The 27,656-nt window shown below is 47.0% G+C and overlaps 1 protein-coding gene across 1 annotated transcript in view; it reads right to left on the reverse strand.

The window, feature by feature from the left end:
* Positions 1–27,656, reverse strand: part of MAF (MAF bZIP transcription factor) — a 288,522-nt gene that overhangs the window by 306 nt on the left and 260,560 nt on the right. The gene's annotated exons all lie outside the window — the stretch shown is intronic.

A 27,656-nucleotide genomic window follows, 5' to 3' on the forward strand; every position in this document is an offset into this window, starting at 1 on the left:
TTAGGTTAGAATGAGAAGGAGAGTGACGCAGCTCAAAATTACCCCGTCAGTTTCAAGGCCAGGTATGAACCTGGATCACCATGTGGTCGACTGATGGGACTGAAGGAGTTAAAAGCTCAGAAAGCTCGGAATGGACTCCAGAACCCTGCCTCCTGGCTCCCCCAAAATCTCATAACCCATATAAGGACAGCGCAAAAGGGAACCCATCTCAGCCAGTGCAGCCTGAGGCAGGCCTCTTGTTCTTTGTCACCTGAGCACACAAACATGCTCATTGCTTTGAGAGAACTGCATACGCCTGAGCTCTGTCATTGCAGCTGTACCATCTTTTGGGGTTGGTGGGTACATCGGACGTTTGAGGGTCATGGGGGCCTTGCAAGGTACCATGGGGCAGTGTGCAGCCCATTCACCGAATGGCTCCTATGAGCCAGTCACAAAACATTGATTTTTCTCCCCAGAAGGTAAGCTAGGTAGACAAAGACTAATTTGCCTAAGAGTCTACGTACATGACAAAGGTGGGGTCTGAATGCCAAAGAAAATGTCCCTGGAGGGCAGCGTTTTGCTGTGCGGTGCGGTAGCTGTTCTGCTTTTGCTTTTTCAGCATCTTGGGGTTTAGGCTGGGCAAGGCGCCCGGGAGGACCATGAGAGGCACGGTTGACACCCTGTCAAAAACTGCAGTGTTACAGCAAAGCTGGTCCTGGAAAGCTCTCCCGTTCAGCAGCCCAGTAGCCTACTATTTGGTGGCCTACAAGCGTGAGGTCGACTATTTGGAAGCCTATATAAAGAGGTTTGTCGGGACGAGGGTCTGGCTCTTCATTTGGATCACAATTCCTAGGATTTGCTAGATGTTCTTCTCCCAGCAGGGCAGTTTGACTGACTCCTACCTTTGTATCAGCAAACTATCTTCTAATATGAGGTGGGGTAGGAGTGTCAGTGCATTATCACCATCCCCCCCCCTTTTTTGGTGGGGGGGCAATTTAAAATGCCTACAATGCTGCAGAATACATGGCATTGGGGGAAATTTCAAACCATCTAGTATGGAAACTCAGGGCAACTTCCTGGCCCAGACCATAAAAGAACAGCCTTCTTTGCTCCCAGTTTCCACACCAGGACTATCTGCCTGAAACCTCTGTGGATGCTGCCATGTGTAAGAACTCCCTGCTTCCACAAGGGAGTCTCCCATTACCCAAAAGTCTACACACATGACAAAGGTAGGGTCCCAGGCTGCTGAAGTAACATGAGGCGCCCATTTGAGATGTGAGGTGCACATTCCGGCCAGTGTCACCCCAAGAAGAGGGCATCCTCTCCCATCCAGGGTCTGCAAGTCAGCTGGCCGGTCATTTGATCTTCCTCAGCCCTGGTGCTGGGGCAGCATCTTCCGCTGCTCGCCAGGGCCACAGGCTAACTTCGGGGAAAGAGGGCAAGTCACCTGTGCAGCTTTTTGCTCCAGCACATTTCGGCGGCCTCCCACTGGCTGCCACCTGAGGCAATTGCCTCACTGTGCCTCAGGGCAGAGCCGGCCTTAGATCAGCGCTGACTTGTGTGACTACTCAGTTGGAATACCTAGGACCTGAATCAGGCATGGATAAAAAACAGGCCAGGCCCCATCGCGGCTTATTGCTGTTCACATCATCAATTCGCCTGGAGAGGCGGGGGGCTCCCCCACACTAGGGACAGTCAAGGCGAAACTGGACAGCCCTCTGGGTGGGAGGGTGCATTGTGCTGTCCTGCAACAGCGGGGGGTGGACATGATGGCCTTCATGGCCCCTTCCACCTCTACTATTCTAGCATTCTAGGAACTTCTGCCACAGCTTCTGTGCAGCTGGACATTACAGGATACATTGGCTGTCTTTCATTTTTCACCTTCTCCAGCACATTATGCCTCACAGTTCTGATATTTTTTCAGTGACTTTTTTATACCTTTACGAGCAGCCTGGCCTACAGAAAGAGTGAAGCCTTTCCAATCACCATCTTGATGCAAGGAAATCTTTCCCTTCTTGGCTTTTGCAGAGCAGCTACTCCTAAAGAAAAAAGATGAAGGCAAGTCCTGAAGACAAAAGATGCATGCCCCCTTCTATTTATGATCCTCATCCCTCAAACTCGTCCTATGAGGGTGAAGGCAAGGGGAAGGAAGGGTGGAGAAGACCTTCAAGTCTCCATCCTCATGTCTTGCATTTTTGCTAGATGGGCCTTTTTGCCCATCTAATGGAAAAGTTTTGGAGTGGGAAGGAAAGAGGCTGGAAGGTCCCTGGAAAGCTTGTATCTTGGCCTCTCCAGTCACCTTACCACCCACAGAAGCACCGCCCTCTCCAAGGATACATTTCCAACCTTGTATGGGCAGCTGGCATGCTTCTTTTCTCCCTGGATGTGAAGAAGATGGATTGTGGAGTCCCCGCTCTGAAGACAAAATGCCATCTCCAACTCCGATCTGGGAATCTACACTATCCTACGACCCCCTCAGAGCTGCAGATGATGCCCTGAGTAGCTCCTTCGATGTTCAGACCAAAACTTGGGCTGGACACACTGCTTCATGGGCATTGGACTCTCCTGCCTCCACTGGGAAAGCTGTTGCACACAGTCTGGGAATGCTAGCAAATAACCTGGCCTGGTATCAATCCGTTTCCTGTGCCCCTTCCTATCAATCGCTGGCTCACCATCGGTACATTGCCCTGCAGCTCATAATTCTGCGAGGCACTCACAACTTAAGAGTTTTTTCTTGGCTTAAGAGCTTCCAGCAGGGCTAGTCTATTGCAGACGTACCTCATTCATCAGGGAGTCTTGATAAATGAGGGTCAACAGGTCTTCTAAAAACAATGGGTAGGTTTTCTCTGCTGAACTTTTCTTGTAACAGAACAACTTAGACATCTCGTTAAAGGCCAAACCGGAATTCAGCTCCATTATTCTGGCAACCACATTTTTACTATGCCTGCCTCTAGGCCCCACGCTTTTTAACTCATTTGGTGGAACGCCGGTCGCTCAGACCTGGGGTCAGGCCAAGGAAACTCAGCTTCACTCTCAGCCACTCAGACGAATGTTTATGGACTGTTCATCTTTTCTGTGCAGCCAACACTGGGGCCACTTTTGCCTTTCCACAGGTAAATTGGTCAGCCTCACGCCTGCTCCGTAAAGGTATTCATTCAGAACCAAAGATGCACAATTACAAGGTCAGAAGAGGTCTTCCATGCAGCTCTTGTCCCAGAAGGAGCAAAATGAGCAACAAACACAATAAAAAGTAACATGGCCAACATTTGTCAGACATGCCACAAGCACACGTTACAAGGTGAACAATGTGCTGTCTTCCATGGCACTTTGTGTCCAAGTCCATGTCCAGTCCAGAAAGTGTGAGCAGGGTAAATCCTGACTGCAAAGAATGATGCCCTCATCTATCCATGCATACACTGCACAGATGAGTTCATTTATCTGTAGAAACAGTAGCACAAGTCTGACATTTCACGATATGTCTATACAGCAATCTTACCTACCAGCTTCCCCAGACTTGGTGCACAACTGCTTGTGCATCCATACTTGTGCACGAAACATTTCCATTGCACATCATTCAGAACCTCCTTTCCCCATCACAATGTCGTTCATGCTAACAGCTTTCTACACAAAGCCTTGTAATTATATGTAAACAGAACGTTATAAAAAATGAATGACAGTCTATCCTGAAGATGGGAAACTCAGTGCACTAAGCAATGCCCAGAGTGCCCTCACCTGCTGCTCGTCTGCCACCCTTGTCTACACTCATGCTAACCTTTTAGCAAGCTACAACGGACAGGAATGCATTCAGTCTCCAAGCTGAGCCAAGCCAACTCATGCAGCTAAAATCCACCATCAAGCAGCCCGATCAGCTCTCTTGTATACTTCCATCATTTCAGCAAGCCTTCTTTAGGCAACTAAAGTAGCAATATTTAAAAGGAATGAAATGGCATTGTTATAAATAAAAAGGAACAATATTTCCAAAATAATTGGAAATACTTTGCACTTTGATAAATGGTTCAAGTACTCGATCATTGAAAGCCATTAGCTTTAAATGCTGCATTGTACTTTGGTACATAATTCAGTGCATTTCCTTCAGTCAAATTTATTTATTGATCTGTTGATAGATGCAGCTTCAGATAATTTACCTAAATTGGTGCCTGAAAGTTCCTCCCCCCACCCCTCAGACTGTGCTCCCGTATTCATCAAAGTTAGTGCAAGGCATGTGTTTGTGTGTGTGCAAGAGAAAGGAGAGGCCACAGGTGCAAGTCAGAGAAAGTTGAGCACACTGAAGCCCCAGGGAAACCGGATGATGCTGATGCTGATGCTGTTCACACTTGCATCCCACCCGACAATGACCCTGCTGTCTGGTTAATCCTACACAGCCATGGAGGGCCGAGGCAGTGGGGGGGGGGGCGAGGGGCACATACGGCAACAGCATCCTGCAGCTCTGCGCTCTTGGCCTCGCAGGTCACAGCCTGCAAGCCTGGCCAAACCGGCCCCTTCCTCAGACACACGCCTGGCCGTGGATGGCGATGGGAGCTGGAGTGCAGCGACACGCGTGGACTGCAGCTCCCGGTGCTGCTTCTGTGGTGACTGCAGGGTCGGAAGCCGGGAATGTCTACATCACAGCATGTATTCAGCTACCAACCCAGGGCCCCTTCCCAAGGACCTGGCACGGAACAAAAGGAAAACATTCTTGGGGCCAGGTGCTATTAGTATTAGAAAGCCTTTTTTCAGCAACGCTGCAATAATTTGACTTATGTCAAGGTTGAATAGCTCTCTGCCAGGTGTTAAAACTCATGACCTTTCAAGCCAAACACACTTATACTAACCTCTTTACCACTGGAACAATCAATATCTTGTAAGCAAGATAGTCTAGACAGATCCTCTTTTGTCCTTTGGTCTTATTTGTAGCTTAAGAATTGATAATTACATCTGGCTGGAAAAGAGAACTGTCTCAGCTGTTTCATAAACTCTCTTTCTCGAGTTCTTTCTCTTTAGAAATTATTTTCTTCTTTACAGTTTTACAGTCACATTTCTGTACCAGCTTTCTGAGCAACTCCTTCTACTCCCCACTCCATCTGCTCCGCTTGACCTTTATGACCTTTGCTCCTCCAAACCCCCTCCTTTGTTGCTCCCCTAAAACTGCCTTCTGCCCTTGAACACCTGCGGGCGCCATGTCCAGCCCCGCCACCCCCCCCACCTGTCCCTGTAACAAGCGAAGCTGCCGCACTGGAACCCGGCTGGGGTGAACGATGCGTGTGCTTGCCCTTGGGGAGCCTGCGTTCTGTGTCACCGTGGCTCTTGCACCTCACTGCCTTTCTCACTGTTGCCACCAGTTGTTTGCTTGACAGACAGGAGAGGCAGCGAGGAAGGCCAGTGAGGCATCGACTGCTCCTCCTCCTCAGCACCACTGTTGTCTGGATGAGAGCGAGAAGCAGGTGGGCCAGCAAGAAGCAACAGGGAAGACAGAGAGGGATTCCAGGAGGGTCTTGCCTGGGTGCCCCTTGGTGGGCGCGTGACCTGTGGTGCCAGCCCTGCAACCGCAGCGTTCAGGGTCCAATTGATGAACGTGAGCTGATCGGCATGTTTAGGAAGAGACAGATGGTACCGTTCCATCGGGTAAAATTCTTTGAGGGTACAAATCAGTGCTGGGCTGAAATCCTTAATGTTGATAAAAAATGGTCCCTAAAAAATCATATACGCTGCATCTTGAAGTGGTGAGAAATATCTGCAGGGTGATGGGGTTGCCACTTTGTGCATGAAGTGGCTGGGATTTTGTTTTTTCTCTTCCCAGCGTTGCTCACAGGGGCTCCCCACCATTTCGCTCTGGCTGCACTGCCCGGAACAAACGGAGGAGAGCAGGCCCGGACTCACTGGGATGCAGCCTCTGCACTTTTTAATCGTGGAGATGGCCAGCCCATCTTCCACCGCCTCTAATTCCCTGTTTCCACCGAATGTTCCTAGCAGCAACACATTCTCCCTGTTGTAGCGAGTAGTCTGAGAAGCAACGAGATTTCACTCAAGAGGCATTATAGGAAATGCAGCCAGTGAAGGTGGTGGGAAAGCGCTTTGCCCCAAGGTGAGCAGTGTGTTCTCCCTTCCACCACCAAGTTGTGTTGTTCTGTTGTGTTTATTTTTTGTCAAAGAAACCTTTGCTACTTAAAAACATTAAGGTTAAGGTTCAAAACATGGAGCTGCAGGAGAGCTTTGCAAATACCCAGGACTGAAAGAACAACAAACAAGTCAGTCCCAGATCGAATCAAGCCAGAACTTGCCCTGGAAGCAAACTTGCAAGACGACCATACCTCATGAGAAGGCAGGATGCACTGGAGAAGACAGCAGTGCCAGGAAGGTTAAAGACAGAAGAACAAGAAGACTGAAGACAAAAGGAAGTGGCCACCTTGTGAAATGCCTTCTAGCACCTGCAGAAGGGGGTCCCATCGACAGACGCCTCTTGAGGGCTCCGTCAGTGTCCATTTGTCCAAGTAAATCCCCCGAGGCTTCGGCGACTGGGGCGGCATAAAAATGTTTTAATAAATTAATAAATAAATAAACGTGGCTAACTGGAAAATGCTGGGAGTTGGAGGATTCCTTGTCTCTCTCTCTCTCTGCACCCCAACTTGTACGCATTTCCTTATAAAATACAAATGTTTCTGTACCATTTTCATGAATGACGCTAATCTTTTCCCCCAATGTATATGCTTTTCTGTACTTTTTGGGCCAAGGACTGCATGGCAAATTCAGAAAAGTGTGCAATCCAAAGGACAATCACATCTGGATCTGTGTATTCTAGTCCAGGAAGGACAACCTAGGATAGTTTGCTTGAGAATACAGACTGAATTATATTCTGCCCCATATTTAACCAATCTGGCAATTTGCACCCTGCTATTTTGTATCATGGATGTGCAGGAACTGTGGCGATTATCAAGGGCAAGAGAAAATATTATCTATGTATAACAAGCTAACAAGTATCAGTGCAACAACATTTTGTCAAAATGCTACAACCAGTAAAAAATCTCCCTACTTCAGAATATTTGACCCTATTATAAAACCTCATCCAATAATGGGAAATTTGGCTCATCCTGCCAAACTCGATCCTGCCTTCTGAGACAGTGCCACATTTTTATAAATCATAAGGACTAGAAACTTGAGATGTAATCCAGCCCACACTGAAGTCACTGGTGACCATAGGTGTTAATGGTCGACTCTATCTCTTACCACCAATAGCCCAAGTGATAATAGCATAGTCAGTGTGGGAAACATACCAAAACAAGCCAAACACCATAACACAAAGCACCATGAACAAACCCTGATGGTTGGTATGACAGACTGATAGAAATATTAATTAATCCTTGTCTATTCAGCCTAACATGTCTCAAGTAGATATGGCAAGTTTTAAGAAAAGAGCCTAACCGTGATAGATAGCTAAGTCTATTTCCAGTCAATGTCATTATCACATGTGTTAATTTGTAAATCCATTTTCTTCTATTTCTGCATTAATCTGTTTTTCTAATCTGTGCAAAACTTTGCATTTAAAGTATTCCAATGTGAATGAAACAATTTCTTCCCAAAAAGATGTGTTTTAATATTTTTTCATGCACCTTTTTTCTTAGATCTGTGTGCAACACAACTGGCAAAGGAACTTGGGGCAATTTATTATTATAAAATACAACCACAAATACAGATGTACAAATATTGTAAAATACATTACATATCCTTTTTGTTGATGGGCAGATAACTTTCCTTCTGTTGTCTATTCACTGACAGAATCAGATTTTATCTATATATGTTCATATGAAATTTGCACAAATCTGAGATTGTGTTAATTTACACTTCCAGAATTCCTTAAATCTCCTCAAAATACTCAAAGTACTCTGAAATGTGTATTTTCACACTTCAATGGCACTTTTTGGTCAGTGTTTTCATTGTATGCATTTTTCCACAATTAAACTGGCATAAAACTACCTAACCTAAAAAAATTGGAAGACCACAGACTTGGAAAAATGCAGCCTGCAGTGGAATCCATGTTTTGGAGTCTTAGAAATTTAAACTCTTCTGAGTCTGTTGCAGATTTTCCCAACATCCCCAACAACAAAATAACTTAAATCATAAGAGCAGTTTCAGCATCAGCAACAATGCCATCACAGCATCAAAATCATAGCACAGTAAATATTAAATCTTCAACAATGTCAGACACACCAAAGTGCCAGTGATAAAATAATTGCCATAGGGACAGATTAAAGAAAAAACATTTGTTTGAAGATGAATTTCCTAATATGGTTTCTAAATGCATACAGCAAAGATGCCAGGTGGGCTTCCCTGGGAAGGTTATCTGAAAAAGAAGGTTTTTCTCTTGTAGGCCCCCATCACATTCTTCTTGTGGGGGACCAGCAGGAGAAGTACCCCCAGTGGTGACCTCAGAAACTAACGAGAACTATGGGGAAAGGCACTTCATCAGGCAGACTGGTCCTCAGCTGCTTAGACAGGTAAAGGTTGGCACCATTTTGAGTCAGGCCTGGAACCTGACTGGCAACCAACTTAGCTGACAAAAAACTTGAGGACTGTTTTCAAAGCTGCCAGTCCACGAGAGCAGCCTTCTGCTCTGTTCTGTAGCAGGTGCCGCTTCTAGATATCTTCAGAGAGAACCTGTCCCCCATTGCAGGAATCCAGATGGGAGCCTGTCTCCAGGCTATCCCTGCCCGGGCAGAGTCACTTCTGATATCTCAGCCATAGCTGAGCAAAGGAACTTTGTGACACTTAGGTGTCACAAAGGTGCTGGGTGATAGAGCTCGGTCTATGAGCACCCCAAGACTATGAACTTGCTCTTGCAAGTTGGAGCAGATGGATTGCCACTCCAAAAGACATGCGTTTTGATGCTTTTTTGGACTGCGAATCATGCTGGAACTTTGAGCAAAGTGCCGAAGGGCACATTCTGATCAAAAAGTTGGCATGGGAGAGCAGCTCAGCCCAGTGCAGTGGAAATGCAGCTCACAGGAACGTAGTGCCAACCCTTCGGTAAATTAGCTTGCGCGCAAAGGCTGCCTTCTACCACCTCTGATTCCCTTTCCCCTGAATTCAGCAGCAATCCTCAAAGTAAATGTGGATGACTCGATTTCTGCAGCAACCATTTTTGTTGCTTGTTGCAAGGTGCTTTAGGGGCTTAATCTTCAGAGGGCGATGAAGACCTGCTCTTAACAAAGATGAAAACTGCTAAGTTTGGTTGGCTGCTGTGGATCAACACACTTACCGCAATTTGGGACTCTCCCTTCAGGCTATGGGGACTGCCATCACAGCAGCCCCATGTGCCTTCAGCCCGGTCCCTCTCAGAACGGGTAGAGAGCAAATTTCCTACAAGCCGTTGCCACCTCCCCGCACATGGCACTGGGTGCAATCTCACAATGGAGAGATGGAGGGTCAGGGACTTCACACCAGAGCTTCAGAAAGCGAAGCTGGTTCTGGCCTGATTTTCTTCTTCTTCTTGGGGAAGTTGCATCTTTAATCTTGGTGAGCAGTGAGATGCATGCATTACAGAAAATAAATAAAAATGAAGAGAAACAATGGGAAGAGAGCAGCACCGCTTTGGAATTAGAGTTTTCATTATTGTTATGACACCTGTCAGGCTTTTAAACACACACGCACACACGCACCAAAAGATAGAGACAGCTCCCCTGAAAAATAACAACACTGAGGCAAGTTAGTCAGAACACACTGAGCCCTGTCAGCGCCCACAATTAGAAGCTGTTTACCACCCTGGCAAAACACCCCTGACGCCATGGATGTGCTGTGGACACCCTGCGTTGTTTCAGCCTTAACCGAAGGTTCAGGGATAATTCTCTCTCCTAATACAGCTTGGAGCCAAGCGCCAAAATTTTGTATTGACATCACATTACTTCCCCGATGACACTGTCACCCAAACTGGTTGGGGGGAGAGTGTGTGGCCGGGGCAGGGGATTAAACAGTGACTAAATTTGGGAGGTCAGGCAATTAGAGAGCTGCTTTGCAACGTGCTGCAGGAGCTGTAGGGATGGGGTCATTGCTGCAAATAATGGAGGGCGGTGCTGGGTGCGTGATGCCTAGCCAGGAGCAACGATTTCCAGGGGGACAAGTGTTCATTTCCTCTTGCACAGGAGTCCAGGCACGGTTGGGCCTCGCTGAGGGCCACCGCCCGGCCCAGGGGCACTGCCGCGAGACCCTCTTCATTGGCGCAGCCTGATGCTCACCCGCCATGCACTCTGGCCCAGACCACAGAGGCGGGGGGGGGGGGCAGGGGAGGGCCAGGCCTGCTTGACCCCAGTCTCTCTCCCTACCAGGCAAGCAGGTGGGAACTGCGCTCAGAGAGAGGCAAAGGTGCACTGGCAGCTGGGGACAATGGTGGCGAGGAGGGGGCATTTCGGGGGGATTTTCCTTCAAAACTGGGAGGCCAGCGGGCTGAAAAACTCCCCCCATGGACCTGGGAACTTCCTCCTACCACCTTGCCCAGTGCTTTCTAGACTTAACTCACTACAGCTGTCTGGGCTCTCAGGGCTCCCCCCATCACCTGCCCCTGTTGCCTTCAGCTGGAGATGCCAAGCACTGCCGTGGGGCCTTCCAGGTGCAAAGCCGCAGGGCTAGGAGGCCCCTCTGCCCATCCCTTCGACTTGCGTGTGCGCTGCAACAGGGCTGCTCACTCCCCGTAGAGTGGGGCTCTTGTGCAGGGAGAACCCCATTCGTAGAGGTGGGAGCCTGGATCCCCTGCCGCCCCCAGCCCACCACACGCAGATGCTCGCCTTCAGCCAAGCATCCGATGCCAGCTGAACATGCACAAGGCCAGTACCGAAGCAGGGAGGGGGACCCATGGCAAGCCAGATGTCGCTGGACCACCCCTCCCATCATCCCTCACTTTTGGCCAGGTAGACTGGGGCTGATGGCTGCTGGAGTACAGCAGCAACACGAACCCCCATGCTTTCCCAGGTCTGGCCTGGAGGTACCTATTAGGAACCCAGCTGCGGGCCTGGGGATTCATGGCAGGGCCAGCAGATGTGTTGGCTTTATCGGAGGCATATGAAAACCAGTACAGTCTCCTGGTTAGACCAGGACTTGCTGGAAAAGAAGCTCTCAAAGGGCCACAGTCACAGGGTGGGTGCCACCAAAAGCAGGAAAGGTGGGGCCAAAAGTATCTGTTTATTGTAACCTAAAAGTGCCAGTAGCTAAGTATTAGGGCAGGCATTGCAAACTTCCAGAACAAGGAAATCCACCCTTTCCAGGGACAGGCCACTGACTGTGGGTTGCGGGGAAAGGGGTGGAGCCAGGGGGCAGTGCGTGCCCCCCGGGGAGCCCTGCAGGGCCAGACCAGGGTGGAATTCCCCTCCTGCCAGGCTGTGGGTTTCACCTCCACCATTCCGAGCAACGGGGAGAAAGGGGAGCAGGGTGATTTGGCAGAAGGCAGCTCCCTCCCTAACCCTTCCCCTTTGGCAACAGCCTCTTGTGCCTCCTGACAAGCTGAGCCTAAAATTGGAATGGGGTTAGGGGATGCTAAAAGCAGCTTGTGACATGGCAAGGAGAGGAATGGGAGGGAAAAAAGAGAGGTGGGCATTTCCCACATTCCATGATAAGCCCCTTTCCCTTCTGTCCCTGTTGTGACTTTGGTGCACGACTTTAGAAATAGCCTAAAAGAGGAGAGGAGAGGAGAGGAGAGGAGAGGAGAGGAGAGGAGAGGGGAAGCCGCATGTCAGAACTTCTGCCCTATTTTCCCCCAGTACTGGTCCAACCAAAGAGTAAACCTTGCAGAGTGCTTTGCATTTCAGCTGTTCTGCAGTAGCTACAAAACAGATCCACTGCAATGCTAACATGTCTGAACTGAAAGAAAGAACCCTCTGTAGAAGCTGCCCGGCATCTATATAAAATTGCATGGAGAAAAATATCTGCCCCTCTGGGCAAGCAAAGGGTCCAGCCATTTATTTTTCCATACGTTTTCCTGATAAAGAAAATGTGAAGAACATCACTCCTGCCACTCCAGGAGCATTTGAAGTTTCACATGCTGCATGACAGGTGAACAGCAGGATCACTCATGCTCAGGGGCTGAATACTTTCGAATATGGGTTGCTGTAGAAGAGTGGAGAATTTTGTTTTCTGAACCTAGCTGTGCTGACAAACCATGGGTCTGTTAGACTTGAACAACCCATGAAGAAAACCCATGAACAACCCGCAGGTCAGGGTTAACAAAGCAGGATTCAGTAGTGCAGCTGGGTTCGGAAGGCATGATAACATCGCAGTAACAACCCATACTTGACCCTGGAGTATGGTTGCTGCGTTGTCTGACTCCATCCATTGCCTGGTCTGTGGCTTCCTTAGGATGCAATCTTGTGCATATTTAGAGCCAGAGGAGAGTCCTCACTGGGACTTGCTGGGAGTTCTAGGTCCTTTTTCTGCCCATAGATGCATAGAACTGTGCCCTTAACCATCTTAAAAAAAATAAACCTAGATCAGCGGCTCACCCGACCACCTCGCATGCTCATCTCCCTTCACTGTCACCAGATGGAAACTCCAGTGTGAATCCTATCAATCATTCATCAGTTTGTTTTAGTTGTTGTTGTTGGAATAATCAAGTTCACTAGAAAACGGAAGGGGGGTCATTTATGGCAAGCAAATCCATTTTGGATCTGGATCACCTGAGGATGAATTATTTGAACTGAATATTCTGGTTTGGGTGTGGAGGAAATTAATTTTAGCTTTGGGGTGTGATTGTGATCTGGCAGAAGAATGCATTGGCTTGTCCTTTGTGAAATTGACATTTGATATAGAAATGAATTCAGGTATGGAAATTCTATGAAGGTGTGTTCTCTTTTGTCTTCTCTTTGGTGGCACCTAACTGGCCACCCGTCTTCTTGTTGGCTGCATCCTTTTCTTTATATCACCATGACAAAAAGGATGTAAAATGTATTTTAAAATACAAACACACATGCATAAAGAAAAGTTGAAGTCCAGTGATTCAGAGTCTCTGTGAGGATGCCATTCCCCAGTAGGTTAGAGACCTGATTAGGTGGAAAATCATGCTGGAAAATTGAAACAAAAGCTAATGTTCAAGGCCGCCTGGTCTTTTGCTCCTGTCTCTGCTTTCGACACATGCACTAAATCCCCAGCACTGTCTCGGCATGAATGCTTGTGTCTGGGCCACTCCATGCTTTAAACAATCAAGTTTCTACATGAGCAGCCCCGGCAATGGGCTTACCTTGCAGGCAGTTGTGAGCCGCCATTTAACCCCGTGGAGCAGCACTGCATGGGGGCACTGCGGGGAAGTTTCACAGGCAGCCGGAAGGCCCGGGCACGTGGCATGACACCCCCACCCTGAGACATGGCAATGCCAGCAGGCCTTGCCAGGTGCTGTCCAAGGGTGCCAAGCCTGACCAGTGTCCTGTAGGAAAGGGCGACACTGATCCATTTGCAACCCTCTCGCTTCACTGAGCATCCTAGAGACTGGACATGCCCTCGGTGGACTAAGGCACGGAACGGGGTAGGCTGGCGGAGGATCTGCGCATAGTGTTTAGCATAGGAAATTGTTTATGCATGGAAGCCTCTCTGGTTAACATACTAGCTTAGCTTAATTTGCTGGGAAGGTCTCTCATTCAGACAAGGTCAGTTAAAGTCCACCCATCACTTCAATTAAAATATTTCCAAGGATTTATACGTAATAAACTGATCTCTTCTGTAATTACAGGTTGCCTACAAGCCAGTTGCCTTGTGCTGCTCCAAGGCACGCGGTTGATTTCTGGGTACAAAGATAAAAGTGTCCCATAAAACACAGAATGGCTTAAATTAAACACAATTAAAGTGTAAATCTCAACACCCATTAACATTTAAGGTCCATTAGATTACTTTATCTATCACAATATTAAATGCTCTGATGTTGTGCTGGGTGTCTTTAATGTTTGGTTCTGCTTTGGTCTAATCTACATCTTGTGCATAAACTGGTTATTAAGGATGCGCAACCATGTAATAATTTTTGATGCAGCCTCTCTCCCCATCCTGTCCTGCTGCCAAGCATAGTGAGAGGCGGCAAACTGCCGTGGCTTGTTGCTGCAGACGAGAGGAGAGGCACAGCGGAGGAAGTGCTGCGTCTCTGGGCACCTGAGGGGCGGCTGCTGGGCTACTGCTGGAGGCGAGCGACTGGGCTGCCTGCGGCCTCCGTCTGGTCAGAGGGACAGCAGAGGGTGGAAAGAACAGGGGCAGGAGAGGATGGAGTAGGAGCTGGGCAGCACGGGGCCCGAGTGACACCTTTTTGGTGCTTGCCACATCGCCCGACACCTCCAGACACTCTTAGGAACCATCAGGCTTGCTGAAGCTGCCCGTCGGTGCTGAAAACTGTTGGTTCCAAGGCACTGTTTCGTGTCTGCGGACCGTCATTTGGGCAGGTTGCTCCTCCTTTGCCAAGCTTCCCATGATTCCTGGCGCCCAACAGTCTCAAATTGCCAAAGGTGCCCATGACCCCAACCCTGCCTGACCCTAGACTCTTCCCGTCAATGCTGCTGAAGAGGCACCTCCTTGGTTTCTAGCACCCAGAAACTGCTGTGGAGGGAGAAGCTCTGCTGAGCACCACTGCAGAGAGAAGGCAGGAAAAGGGAGCTGAGGTGGAGAGAAGTGAAGGGGCCAGTCCTTGAGTTTTGCTGTCGAGGGAGGGGCTGAACTAAGACCCAGTGCGTGGGAGCGACAGCAGTGAAGCGGAGGGTGGCGAGGCCTAGCTCTTGACCATCAGCATCTGGTCCTTCCACTATTTTATAGTATCCATTTTTGGGTCTTTTCAGTCTAGCTAGGACCCCCCCCCTTTTTTTTTTTAAGATTGGACCTCCTTGAGCCTTGTTGCTTTAATGCTAGGGATGTTGGAGAAATCCATTACAGATTCCATTGCTTTTGAATGTCTAAGACTCCTACTCATGGTTTCTCAGCAGTTCAGCTTTTCTGAAGTTGCATAGATGCCAGAGAATTTTTTTTACCACTTTTTATCTTTCCATAACTTGATGGAAGTTTATTCATAGGAAAACACAGATTTTTAAAAAGAAATAAAAATGTGCCTTAGGATAAATCATGAAAACATTCATTTGGCGGATTTGCATCTGTTGAGGAGGTTTGCACTTGGGGGAGTGCAGATTTGCACAGCGGCAGATTTGTACAAGGCATCTCAATCTATTTGCACAAATTCCTGTTCTGTCAATGAGATGATGACACAATGAAAGTTGCCAGGCAACCCATTAAAAGTAGATAGAATGGAATGAGTCTACAGCTTCTGAACAGCCCTATTCAAAAAAGTACTGGGGTGTCTGAGTTTGAGCAAGCATAGAAGGTTCCTGGCTCTCTCCCCCCCCCCCACCCCCAACCCCTTGCCTGGTCCCTTGCAATGTAGCATCATATAGACAATGCGAAATTCAGGGATAATTAACCTGTGGAGGACGTGGAAATGTACCAGCTCCACTCCCAACCTCCATGGGACATCTAGTTCTTCCGTACAAAGCGGAGTCTGCACAAGATTAATCTCCAGACTCTTTCCCATGCAGCCTGTCCGTAGCACAACTTCAGCAATGTGAATTCTGTGTCAAATAGTTGGCCAACACATGAAGGTCAGGGAAGGCCTGTGGCTCGGTGATACAGGACCTGCTTTGCATGCAGAAGATCCCAGGTTTAATCCTGAGCATCTCCAGGTGCTGGGAGTGAGAAAGGCCGTTACTCTTGGTGTTCATTCTCTAGGCCCGCTGATTTGGATTCAGAGGAGGAGGAGGAGGAGGAGGAGGAACAGGAACAGGGGGAAGCCTCAGAATGTGGACCAATTCCAGACCTTGAGATGAGAGAAACGGAGGTGCTTATCTCAAAGCCGAATTTCCCAGGAGCTCAGGCAGCCTATGAGAGCCTTAGAGATAGACAAGGCAAGTACTGCTCTTGAGCTTCTGACATGTGGGCAGCCCAGTTAGAGGATCTGTGTGTGGAGAGGAGGCATGCTCATTTCCAAAAATGAAATCCTGAAAGGAGGGGGCCCAAACATACTCATAAGGAGGGTTTCTAGGAGTGAATGCCAAATTGGGTTCAATGCACTGCTCTGTGCATGCTCAGAGATTCATTCTGGATGTTTGTGCTTCTGGAAAACACTTTGGTCAATAAAGGTGGGCATGTCATGAGCTGAGCTGGCTGGTCAGACTAGATGGCCCGGGAGCCCCCTTCTGACTCACTCTGTTTCTATGTTTCTAAGACCATTCTGCAAAAAAGGTTTGTGGCTTTGAATGGCAAAGGGAGGAGACCTCATTCTAGTGCTAGAAAAAATTATTGTATGAAACCCTGGAGAGTTACTGCCAGTCAGTGTTGACAATACTGGCCTAGTTGGACCAATGAGCTGACTCTGAGAGAATTCCTATACTTCTAGGAGTGGGACCAGCAAGTGCAACCCTCTCCCTTCAGATCTCCTGCCATTTCAATAGGGCTATTTTAGAGTTGAAGGTGGTAGGTGAAACCTTTCTCCATGGCCCAAAACTACGTGGTCTGATGGTTGGGGCAGGCAGATGGTCCAGGTTACAACCCAGCAGTGGCAGGCAGGAAAAACAAAGAGCACATTTTGTGGAAGTCTAGTTGGCTCCCCAAAGGTCTGTCTATCTAACTAGGTAGCTTAGAGGGTGCCTTGGCTTGCTTTGGTATGGCTGTTTTTGTTTTTAGCTGGTGGCATCAGTAGTGATGATGATGATGATGATGATGAAGGAGATGGTGATGTGGTTGCTATGTATGAAAAACTCCTAAGCATTTTACTGGGAGTTTATCAGCAATGTTAAAAGCCACGAGATGTGTTCATGCGTCGGCAGCATCAACCCCACACCCTTCTCTGTGAGATAGCCCTGTGGGAAAATGAGGAAGGGTGGTGGCATTGCATCGCGAGCATGCACTCTCTGTGTTTCCCCCAGGGAGGCCAAGGAGGGTCTTCCATGCACCTCACTTCATCAGTCAAGAACTCTGCGAGGTAGGCTAGACCGAAAGATACAGCGACCACCCAAGGTCAAACAGGGAGCTTTGTAGCCAAGCAAAAAATTCCCACCCTGGTTCTTCAGTTCTGGTGAAGCACCCCAGAAGATCAATTGCACCGGATCTGGAATTGTGCAGGAGCCACGCTTGTGAACTGTAAGCCATGTAGTGGCTTCGCTCAGCCACAAATTCACTAGGCAGCGCCTGATGCAAAGCACTACAATATCAGTCTCATATTGCCTGTTTGTGAGATGGGGAAAATATTTTGATCTGTATTATAGGGATAGTAGAAAGATGAGTGTGAATAAGTCTGAATTCTGAATCAACTTGAATTCTCAAAAAGTGTGAAATAAATGCAAAATATTATGCTTGTGCTTATTAAATGCAAAATAGCATGTTCATTCTCCAAGGTAATACATAAATCCTACTTATACTATTCCTTGAGTTGTGCCTTAAAAGTATAGCATGGGATTAACTATATCGCATTCCATTGCAAGATCTTCCTATAATTTGAATTGTTAAATCAGTTCCAAATTACTCTCAATTCTTATCTATATGTTTTATCAGCACTATTTTCCTTTAATCAATTAATAAATCAATCCTCCCGTTCTTCTCCACATCAGAAACTCTCCTGTAAATCAATTAACCAAAGGATTATTTCAAGCATTTTAGCCAATTATCAAATTGATATGTCAATTCACTGCACATTATTTAGATGCTGATTAATACTTAGATTTCTCCCACTGGCTTCCAGATTGTACAAAATATTCTTAATTAAAAGGTCCACCAATCGATGGATCTAATGTGTCCCCCATTTTTTACCCTCTCATACAGTCATGCACACCTGCAACCCTGCAACTTCTAAATGCAATAATAAAAACCAGCTGGGCATACACAAAGTCCTCTTGACCCAGTGCTCAGTTTACTCAGAGCGCACACAAATGGGCATGTCCATCTGTCCCCAGTGCAGAGGACTGCGGACATCTTGGGTATGCTGCAGGTGGGAGCACAGAGGCAGTGAGGTGTAGTGGTTAAGAGCATGGGACTGGGACTCAGACGATCTGGATTCTAGTCCCTGCTCAGCCATGGAGCCAACTGGGGGACTTTGGGCCAGTCACAGACTCTCAGCCCAACCTACCTCACAGGGTTGCTGTTGTGGGGATAAGATGGAGGAGGTGAATGATGTAAGCTGCCTTGAGCCCTTTGTAGGAAAAAGGCAGGATATAAATCAGTCAATCAATCAATAAAAACCGGAGCTGTATGCTGGATCCCAAGTGTCCGCTGCAGCACTTCAGACAGTGAGGAGGCCGGGGTCTTCTCAGGATGTGCCATATCCTTGGGGTCCTTCCCTCTCTGCCTCCCAGAATGCCCCCTCCAGCCCTCCTCTGCAATCGCTTTTGCACCCCGGAGGAGTAGCCAGAACCACTCCCTTCACACCAACCAAGATGGGAAAATCCAAACCCTTTTCCACCTTCACCTTCTTTCCACCTAAAGAGCTCTATGCAGAATCCTGTGCACTCCCACGACTCCACCCCGGGGCTCCACCCCAGGACCCATAGGGTTGCCCTGTTGGTTAGCTAGTTAGTTAGCACTTCATCTATTTCCTCCATGAAGCTCAAGGTGATATATATGCTCTTCTGCTTTTATCTTCACAGCAATCCTATGGGGAAGGTTAAACAGGGAAAAGCCTTAAAGCTGTGGATTACTGTGATGGCTGAACCCAGGTGCACTAACAAACCACAGCTGCTAACCACGAAAAGTACATAAAGAAAAGGCACGGTTTACTGCTGGGTTGTGAAATGTGGGTTGGTCACGACAGTTTGTTATTTCAGCTGGGTCCAAGCAACATGATAAGACCACCTTTCAGCTGCCAAGCATGGCTCCATAACCGCCCACATTCAAGTTATACTCAGTCCTTGAGTGTGGGATATCATTCGATATGAACTCAGTCAGTATCTGTCAAAGAATGCAATTATAAATCCTCCAAGATCTAACTGTGCTCACACCAGAGACTTACATAATGGCCGTAGGATGCTTGCTTTCTAACGCATCTCTTCAAGAAAATGAATGTGGCCACCCTCGGATACCCCTGGGGAGCAGTGTTGAATATTCAGACTGTGTTCATCTCTATTTGCACGTTCCTATGAATGTGTGATTAGAGATACATAATTGGCATAGATGATTAGTGGAAGAATGTTTTGATCCTATGTCCACATTAAAAAAAAATCAGGGCTAGGATAAATCATTAAACATATATTCTAGTCCTCCTACATTTGGTTTGGAAGATGTCCCTAAACATGTTGTGCCAACCTCACTATAACTCTACTTCCTTAAAAAAACAAAACCAATACAAAAAACAAAAACAACACCCCCACACACAATTCACACATGCATGGCAACTTTTTATTGGTCACCAAGGAAAAGCTTTTAAGGTTTGTAGATTCAGGAACTGGGGTAATAGCATTGCGAGGCCATGCCCCATTTTCCTTCCTAATCCTGATTTCAATTCCCAATAGTAGCTTGGAGCCATGGCTGTTTAATCCTTAGGGAGGCTAAATTCCTGGTGCAATTAACATCTCATATTCAAGAAGACCTCTTTGCAGTTTAAACAGGAAATCTGTCCCTAGCTAGGTCAGCCCCAGATGGTCTCTTTTACTAAGTGGGGTGGGATAGACTTTTCGCTTCACTCAAATACAGCAACGCCTCATTTAATGGGGCAACAGAGCAGGGAGGAAAGCTAGGGCTGCCGGGCTCTCTTGCTGCAAGAACCTGCCTCCGGGCAATTAGAGCCAGTGACGGATGCAAGCACAGAGTGGGTGCTCCCACAATTAATGGACAATTTGAGTCACTCGGCAGGCATTTTTATAAGGGTGAAGCGACATATTTAGTGCATGCATGCATGCGCGCGCACGCACATGCTAAAGAGTATTCCCGCAGAAGGAAAAGTTGAAAAAAGATGGGCTACTATTTCTTTTCTGCCACGGCCTGTCAAGTTTATCTGCCCCTAAAAGCAGCACACATTCATACAGACATAATGTAACCATTTGGTTTGAGGAGGAGAAAAATGTGATTTGGTTGGTGGATTGTTTATTTATGACTGTATTACATTTATATTCCCCATTGCCCCCCCACAAGAAACTCAAGGTGTGCTCCTCTTCTTTTGCACCTGCTGCATTTCGTCCCTTGATGACCCTGTGCTGGAGGCGAGCTGGGAGTCTGTGACTGGCCCATGACAGAACTTCCTGGCCAAGTGGAATCTAGAGCTCAGATATCCCAAACCCGAGTTCCGCACTAACTGTAATGCACACTGGTGTAGTGCTTAATGCATCCCCAAAATCAATCAGCTAAAGGACTAGTTTACATGTTATAATTGCTATATTTATTTAAAACATTTCTATGCCACCCCCATTGCAACAAAGCCTCGGGGCGGCTCACAACAAATAAAAAAACAAACAAAATCATATAAAAATTTATACACTAAAACTAAATGAAAAGAATTGTCATTAAATCCAGTTCCAAAGATGTCTTCTCAATCTGAGTAGAAGCTTCTCTCTTCTTCTACTCTTCCTGCCAGCTTCTGATATCTTAAAAACAGCTTCTGATGATCTTGTTACTGGTAAAGTGTGGTTAAAGGGCTCCCACCAAATCACCTTATGAGCAGATCCTTGTTTGTACGGAAAGTGTAAGTCACAGTGTTTTGGTTTCAGCGTTGCATAAAACTTGCTATCTTCCCCAAAAGTGGTTGTCAGAGGGAAAGGAAGGGATGGTGCAGAAGCACATAGGCCGGGGTAGTTCTCTGCCCAATAAGCCAGGGTTTATTGAACCCAGATTATGATGTCTGAGCTGCGTTATCTTCTCCTTGTGACAGCTTTTTCCCTGTACAGTAAGGGGGGGCCTGGAAGAAATTCCCAGCTCGGTTCACTTCTGACCATGTTGGGTGAGTGAACAGTGTGCGTGTGCAAGGGAGTCTTTCCAATAGTCATCTGTGCAACCCGATGGTGTGTGCTCTGTTGCAAACTGCCCCTTTGTCCACAGTCAACCCATTTGGAAACAGTAAGGAAGGGTGCCCTTCTCCTATTGCTCCAAATAAGAAAACGTGCTAAGTTTTGTAACAGTGTTCAGGCACACTATGGAATCCATTAAAGTATACCCAACTTAAACTGTAAACTAGTAACTTGATAGTTGGAATACACAGTCAACTTCTGAAGGAAGGAGAAAGCTCACACTGGCTTTCTCCACACCTGACCGCCATACCTTGATTGGTTCCCTGTGTGCAGAGCCTATGCACCAGCAAGTTAAAAAGAAGGATGCATTGCATCTCTAGCTTGGGATTGCAGAAACTGGATTAATACACAGAGTCAGGGAAAAGCGAGGTGGGTTTGCTCCATCCCCCACTAGGGATATATGAGCACTTGGAAAACTTTGTTGAAAAAGCATGCAAACATGTCCCATTTGCAAACCCCAAATATGAATGGGAGCCGGACAACACGTGCTCCAAAAATGCTTTGAAATGACTAAACGTGAATTGGCACTCCAAAAATTGCACCTTTGCATGTTTTACTTTCGGAGCAGGTTTGGCATGCTTTCTGAAAATGTAGATTTATACCACTTGTAATGCACACTTTTCCATTCAAATAGAATGAAAAAGAGCAAATAAGCATGAAGAATGAGGGAAGGTGAGCTTTGAGCTTGGGTGCAGAAAATTGGGTGCTTCTTTGCTTGTCACTCTTCTCTGTATAATTCCAAATGCCTGCAGAGTGGTTTGAATTTTTAGTATTTCATGGGTTCATGTTGGTTACCTCGCTGTACCTCCCGCCTCACTATTTGTCTATATTCCCTTTGGGTGCGAATTGTACGTGTGCGTAGGTGTGTGAGCGCACGTGCCTTTATCATGTTGCATTCATGGGTTCTAAATATGCCAGCATTAGGAAACCTTCCAGTGTCTTCACCTTATTCCGACCAGCTAGCTACACAAATGTTAAACGAATGTTAAACTTCTGCTCTGCTTCGCCTTGACATTTTTACAGAGCTTTGCCATAAAAGATTTTCCATGGAATATGGGGCGAACAAAGTCTTCCATATGGTCTATACCATCTTCCTGTAGTGGAGCGTGTCTTGAAGAATATTGGGTGCTTCTGTAAATTAGAGTAGCACTTCTGTATAATCACACTTCACGCTGGGGCCCAGAGTGGTGCCTGGAATGCAAAATATGGCAGAAGGAAAACATCTTCCCTTCCCAACATCTGTTAAACACTCTCCATCTGCAGCTAAGGCCACAGTATGCCTTCTCTGCACTGCATTTAGAAAACATTCAAAGAGGCTTGTTGAACGTGGGAAAAATAATATATTTCAGAATAACTGAGCTAATATAAGTGCTAGCAAATGATTAAAGCATTTTACAGTGGAATCCTGTACATTTCTGCATACAAGTAAGTCTCACTGAGTTCAAAGGGGCTTATTTCCAAGTAAGTAAGAAGAGAACTGCAGCCTTACTGGAGACACTATTTGTCCTTTAGCAGATTTATTGATGGATTACATTTAAATAGGTTTGCATATCACCGAGAAATCAATATGTGCTTCTTTCTGTGATATTAACAGAAGCATGAGATAAATTAGAAGTTAGATACTGCATATCGTTAGAGGGAAAGCCCATCTGTAATGTTTTATGTGCAAGTGCATAAGGGCACATTAGCAAAGCTGTGCAAAATGCTGCATCCACAGCCACACCAGGATCACTTTTGGTGCAGTGTTTTATTCATGTGTACGTAGTGGTAGTGGGGAATTCAAATGAGCAGAACCGCGCATGCTCCAGTCCTGGGACTATTTTAGGGATTCTTCTAGTTGAAATGAAATTAAAGAGAAGTGGCCCACACTGCAGAGCACACTGTCAAGAAAGAAGTTGTTGCCTTGAAGGAAGGAAGGAAGGAAGGAAGGAAGGAAGGAAGGAAGGAAGGAAGGAAGGAAGGAAGGAAGGAAGGAAGGAGAAACCTGTTCATCCTTACAGCATCCCTTTTCCATCTCCTTTGCAATCACTCTTCACAGCCAGAATAGCTTCAGAATTAACGAGTTACCAGCTTACGATCTGCCCTCACTGATAAATCCATAATCATCATGATCCTACAGCCCCTGGATAATATCTAGAGCTACTGGAGGCATCAGAGTCCCAGTTTCAAGGCTGGAAAGCGTTCCAATCACACCTCCTTCCAACCGGTGTGCAGAACGGTCTGCCAGGGCTTCTCTGGGGCCAGAAGACTGAGCTCCGGGAAAGGAGAGGGAGGGCAGGAGTCCACCATCCTGGTGCTGCTGCAGCCCTTTCCCTGCCCCCTCTGAAGCACCTCACCTTGGCAGCCGAAAGGTCGCAGGGCAAATGCTGCGGGGAGGCAGGAATCACCCCTGCACTCCATGCTTCTGACACAAAGTGCCTGCAATCCTGGCGTTCCCACTGGATAGCATCCTGGGTCTTTAGTTGATTAATCTAGGAAAGAGAAGGCACTGCCCTCAGGAGCATCTAGGCGCTTGGCGGTCCTCACGCTGAGGCTCACATTCTTCTCTGATTTGTCTGTATTCCAACCCAGAGGGGTAAAGCAGGGTTGCCAGCGCTTAAAACTGAAAGCGAGTGCATTCCCAGATAACAGAACAGACCTGGCAGAGGCTCATAGTTTGGAACAGGCTTGGGAAATGGCCCCGTGAGGAATCTGTTGGAACCGGGAGTCTGCCAGATTCCCTAAGCCTGGCCCCCTGGCCTCCAGCCTATTTCCCTCCAGCCATGAATCCAGGTTTGCACTGAGCCCCCCTCGGCAGCCCCTGTGACTTGCATTCCAACTTTGCACTTCATGTGCTGTGGAAGAAGATGCACAACTGGCGTTCGGTGAGCTTTCTCAGACTTCCTTTCAGCCTGGCTCGCTTCCTAAGCAAAGGCTGAGCATGTGAAGAAGGCCATTGAACAGCAGAAGCCAGATTCTGGGAGGATCATCGGAACTCAGTGGCCCTGAGACAGCATCTGAAATATACAGCGAACAAGGGCAGGAAATGGTCCTTTTTTCTGAAAGCTCATCTATGCTAGACCCCTCCTGTGTTTCAGGGACCACAATGTTGATGCAAAACACACTGACCACTCTTGGGGTACCTTCTAATGAATACAGTGCTGCTGCTAATGTGTTGGAAATGCAATTGCGTATCACACACGCACACAAATGCAGAGAAGTTTGTTTCTGCTGCTAAACAACTGGGAGTCTGAGAAACCCCTGTTGCTCCATTGCAGCTTGCCCAGAGGATCCTGCGCTGTCATTTTGTCATCCCATGCTAAGGTAAACTCTGAACAAGGGTACTAAAAGTCAGACAATCCCTGAGAAAGACTGAGATGTAATTATCACACAATTAGTCATTTGTACTGTTTTCTACCTTCAAAAAATGAAGGGGAAAAAGAAAACTCATCTATTCTTTTTTTAGCGGAACCCACAAAAAGCCAAAACAGTGATTGGTATTTGACTATAGAAATTAAACAAAACCACTGTGTATTTCTAATGGGGAATAAATACCATAATTAAGTCTCTTGATTCCTTCTTAAAAATTAGCTAAAAATAGATTGAAAACTTTCATGATAGACAGCATTGTGACCTAAAATATATTCTTAAATACCTCTCACTCGCACAAGAGTCTAACCCCTGCTGAACCTACTTAGCTGCTGCTGCTTTTTAAAGAACGCAGAGCTGCAATCTTATGCATGCCTACGTGGTCCCACTGAAGTCAATGGGCTTTACATTTGAGTAGACATGCAGATCAATCGTTGCTTTAAAAGAGAAGGGGAAAAGTGGTCTTATTGGTGATTTAATCTCTGTGTTATTGCACTTTGAATGAAATACAATAGCTCTTCCTGGATTCCCAGATCAGTCTTAATTTTCTAATTTTTACATCAATTCCCCCTGGCTTTTGAATCCTAGAGTGATTTACAGTGTTTTACTTGATTACATTTTGTTCCAATTTCACACACCTTCCCCCACTGCACAGTTCCTCTAATTCCCAAAGGAAACGTTCAGTGAGCTTATGGTCCCTTTGATAATGTCGTACCATCTCACACTACTTGCATTTCTGGAACTGAGCAGGCTGCTGGCACTTGAAGTTACTACTCTGCATTTTTATTGCAGGAGAAGATACAGTTCCAAGGAGAAGAGGTTGCTGGGGCAGTGCTTGGATCAACCCGGCTTAAGACAGTGTGTGTTCAGAAGAGCAAGGTGCAGGACAACCTGCATCAATCGACTGCTTTCCCTCCATGTTGGGCTCTGGCTTCCATATACCCGGCCCACATGCTTCCTGGGGTTTATGAGACTTGGAGTTCAGTGCACCAAAGGAACAGCAGCTTAATGCTGGATGATCCAGAGCATACTTTAGCATCTTAGTGTTGAGACTGGATGCTCTACTGAACATGCTAAATTATATGGCCTCAGCTTCTGTGAGGAGTAGGGCTTTTGAGTTGCAGACCCAGAATTCTGGAGTTTCCTCTCACAAGAGCCCATCTGTCTTCCCACCTGTCAGCCTTCTAGAAGCAGATTCAGCTCTCCCTTTTTTCTCCCTTCCTTTGTCCCCACTGGTGCATCAGCTTTAAACGTTTTTGCTAATGGCCCTTGCCATGTAAAGCCCTCTTTCAGGTGATGGATATTTTGATAGCAGCTGATCCTAGACTGACCCAATTCATTCCCCTCTTCTGGCCTCCCACTTTCTGCAGGCAGCGACTGTGGGACTTCTCTCCTCGGAGTCAGCCCTCAGAGTCACAAAGGCGTAAGCGAGTGCTTTCAGTTTCAAGGACTGTACACAGCGTACCCAGGGGCTGAGAGCTGCTGCTTGTACTGGTGGCTCGGCATGTACCAGCATCTACACCTGCCACCGCTAGTGGTTTCCCCACCATCGCACGAGTGGGGCAGGAATGCTTCCGACTGGTAAGTAAACAGGTGTGGATTTTCACATGTTATTGTGAAATGCCATCAAGGTGTCTCTGACTTATGACAACCCAATGAATGAAAGCTCTCCAGAACACCCTACCCATGACAGTCTTACTCAGCCTTTCCAAGCTCAACACTGTGGCTTCCTCTATGGAATCAAGGCACCTCACGATTGGCCTTTCCCTTCTTCTTTTTCAGCCTTCAACTTTCCCAAGTCTCTTCATTGAGACTTGGCTTCTTACCATGTGCCTGAAGTATGACAGTTTCAGTTTTTTCATTTTTGTTTCCAGGGAAAGCTCTGGCTTGACTTGATCTAGGACCCATTTGTTCATCTTTTTGTTTTGGTCCAGGGTATTCACAAAGCTCTCCTGTAGGACCGTGATTCAAATATGGTTGCAACCAAGCTTCTCAGAATCTGTCCCTCTAGTGTTTGCAGTCTTCCTCTCATGCCCCACCCTGTCTTAGAAAGCAAGGCGAGATGACAGAAAGCCTGCGAATGCTCACACAACCAGACTTGTGCAATTGTCACCCTTCTTCTATATCAGTGGTCCCCAAACATTTTTGGCTGCTGCCTCTTTTCCTCTTAGGCAGCAGCCCTGGTGTACCCATACCTCTTTCCTTGTATGGGGTCTATTGCGTTAGTGCAAATTTAAAACAGCCAATCGCCAACTCTGGATCGCCCCTGGGGGAGCAGTACTGCCCACCTTGGGAATCACTCTTCTGCATCGTGTGCAGCACAAACAGGGCGGTTAAACGTGGTGCAGAAGAGGGATGCGCTTACATAGTAATGCGGGGCTCAATGAAATGGGGCTCATGGCCGTGACAAAGTGGACCCAAGACTGGGGAGCAAAGCCCAGGAATCTCATGGATTCCTACCTCCAACACAGATTTTCACACATCATCTCGCTTTCTTCACTCTCCAGCTTTCACACGCATGAAAAGGTACTGAAAATCCAATAGTGTGTATAACCATGGCCTTGGGCTCCAGTGAAATATCCTTACACTTGAGGATCTTTCCTGGTTCCTTCATTGTTGCCCTTCGAAGCCTCAATTATCTTCTCATTAATTAGCTGCAGTTCCCCTTTGCATAGATGACTGAGCCAAGGTATGCAACATCGTTCACAATTTCAGTTTCTTCATTGTCGACATCGACACTAGAGTGCTGTGCTTGATTTTTGGTTTCTGCAGTCCTGCTTTTGCACTTTCTTCTTTCACTTTCATCAGGAATTGTTTCAATTCATTGCTGTTTTCTGCCAACAGTACAGTATCATCTGCACAGAGTATAATCTACATGCCTTTCCTTGTGACACGTCCTGTATACGGGCTGCACAGGAGATTATCCTGCTCATATACAGCAGGACTGGAGCACTCAGCAGGTTCTTTTCTAAGTTTCTCTCTGGCCTGGAAAAACTGGCCTGGGGTGCAAACACAGGGGGTGAGCTCCTGCTGGCTTCAGCGCCACACTGGGACTGGCTGAGCACAGCTGTTGGTACACCTCTCTTCTAGGGAGTCTGTGCACTGCCTTGCATACCCCCAGCACTAAATCCTACACTCAGGTGGTTTAGATGGCATGCTAACAGTTTCCTGTTTCACAGCATTGGGCCATAATGGATAATTAGCTGCTACTCTGCCCTGTGTGATCTCCACTGTGCTGTATATGCCACTACTTTTTACCCTGTTTCTGTACCTTTTGCATGAGAGTTTTAAGTGCACTGTATTTTTATCACCTTAAGGCACCTTGTAGATGCAAACAGATGGAAAGGCCTGGAG

The sequence above is a fragment of the Varanus komodoensis genome, unplaced genomic scaffold (assembly GCF_004798865.1).
Source record: "Varanus komodoensis strain SLA01 unplaced genomic scaffold, ASM479886v1 scaffold27, whole genome shotgun sequence".
Lineage (NCBI taxonomy): Eukaryota > Metazoa > Chordata > Lepidosauria > Squamata > Varanidae > Varanus > Varanus komodoensis.